Source organism: Mandrillus leucophaeus, unplaced genomic scaffold (assembly GCF_000951045.1).
Source record: "Mandrillus leucophaeus isolate KB7577 unplaced genomic scaffold, Mleu.le_1.0 Scaffold10, whole genome shotgun sequence".
NCBI classification, from domain to species: domain Eukaryota; kingdom Metazoa; phylum Chordata; class Mammalia; order Primates; family Cercopithecidae; genus Mandrillus; species Mandrillus leucophaeus.
The window spans coordinates 2,154,038-2,156,359 of NW_012098098.1; positions in this window are offsets into that span (position 1 = coordinate 2,154,038).

Sequence of the window (2,322 nt, forward strand, 5' to 3'; positions counted from 1 at the left end):
GTGCCCGCCACCACGCCCGGCTAATTTTTGTATTTTTAGTAGAGATGGGGTTTCACCATGTTGGCCAGGCTGGTCTCGAACTCCTGACCTCAGGTGATCTACCCACCTCAGCCTCCCAAAGTGCTGGGATTACAGGCCTGAGGCACCACACACAGCCTCTGTTGGCTTTTTAATTAGGAAGGATCCAGGTAGGCCCGTGTGGTTAGGTCAGCTTTGTTACTGAATTACCTAAAACCAGACCACAGCGCAGCCAGGGAGTCCAGTAGTGTTTCCAAGAACAGTGTGGAGCTCGAGAAGGAGAACTTTAAAAATCAGAGGGTTCCTTGTCGCAGAGGAAGGGATGCTCACAGCGTGGCAGTGGTCCAGCCTCAGGGAGAGGGGAGGGAGAGCCCCCCTGGACCCAGCAGGCAGGTGTTCTGAGGCTGGTCCCTCCTCCGTTTCTGCAGCCACAAGGCGAAGCTGCCAGGTTCTCACTCAAGGCCACTCTCACTCCTTTTCCTGTCCCATTTCCAGTCCCAGTGAGCCATTCACTTCCGCTGAACCATTTTTCTTAGGATGCAGCCGTCTCACTCCCTTGTCCTGTAAGTCACGTATTCACATTGATGATTCTTGGAGATAGGTTTCACTTCAGAAGCTCCCAGCTACGTCCACAGGAAAGGGGAGTCGGATGCCAGGTGCACCCCGTCTGGCTCAGCAGGGCTTCCTGGAGTCACACAGGCCATGCACCCCAGGAACCCTTGCTGCCTCGGGCCAGGAATAGGAATGTGTTGGTGCCTGAGACACCAAACAGAAGAACCATGTCCAGACTGTTCTCCTGCAGCCAACACTGGCCTGGAAGCCACCCTCCACACAGGTGCTCAGGGGGCCTGCCTTCTGTGCCTCAGGCCCGCATGCATCCCTGGGCCTCCCTGGGCCTGGGTAGCATGCTCTCCAGGAGAGGGATGGAATCAATCATGTGACCGACAGGCTCGCAAGGATGCATGCCACCGTGGGAGCCTGACTCCGGTGCTGGCAAGGGATTGGGTTTGTGTGGGTGTCTCTAGCCTGCAGACTGTGGTGAGTGGGAGCCCTCGGGAGCGCGGCCCTACCTGCAGCTGCGCCTGGGGATGCGCGTGACCACGGGATTTCAGTGGGACAGCGCTTCCACGGGGGTTGGGGGTGGGAGTAGGGTTTCTTAGTTACTATTGGAAAGGGAAAAACCATGTCCAAGGGGAGAGAGGATGGGCTGGGTTCACCCCAACTTCCCTTCTACACCCCTCCCACAGGACAGTGCAATTTGGGGAGAACCCAGCCCATCCTCTTTATCTGCAGGCTCTGGGACGTGACAAAACAGAGCCTGAGCCCGCTGCAGCCTGAAGCTCCCTTGAGCTGCGCCTTAAGGGACTTTGCACTTTAACTAGAAAGAGGATGCCTGTCAGTAAATCCCCTGTGCATTGACTGGAACTAGGGGGCTGCGCCCACTCCCTCCTTAATCCTAGATGATTTGCTCATGAAATAGAGGTGGGGGACGACGGCATGCCCTTAGGACGTGCAGCCCTAAGGTGTGGACTCCAGATCTCCCTGCAAGAGACAGCTTGTCTTGGGTTTGTCTGTTGGAGAGGAGCTCCTGGCGTTCCCGGCGAGCCTGGGGCTGTGGCTTAGGGTCTTCTGGGTGGACACTTGGGGAAAGATAAGGCAAACGTTTGAACACTAGGAAATGCTAGAAATTCAGACAACATACATGGATCCCCTTAAAACATGTAAATGTGTCAGGACACGGTTGACCTGCCGCCGCCTTGGACCTGGCAGCCCCCCTTGGAACTATCAGTGGCGTCTCCCATGCACACGCCCTCTGCTTTCTCTTTCCTAGACTCGTGGTGGTCACATCCGGACATTGCCTTGTTGGTAGCCCCCAGTGGTGTGCAGTGACACCAGTATCTTCTCTGTTGCATTTTTGCAATCTTGTGTCCCACTCGGTGATGTTCCACAAAATATTTTAAGGTTGAGAAAATGTCAAGGGTAAAGATCTCAAAACAGTGCTAAAATCAAAGGTGTTTGCTGTGAAGAAAAAAATGTGTATATATATTGCACCTTGAGTTGTCAGAAGGTAGAAACTGAAATAAAATATCCTTTTTTTTAAAAAAAAAAAAGACACAAAAGTCTGTTTAATATTTAACACATCCATGAGGACTTTTTACAGAATTTGCAATCTTCTGAGTGACATCCATAGCTTTTCAGAAGAAAACCATTTTTTCTAAGGCCAAATAGACATTTTTCCACGTAGACTGAGCACCCGGGTCTTATCAGATACAGCAGCCACGTTGGCCATGTTGGTCTGCCTGG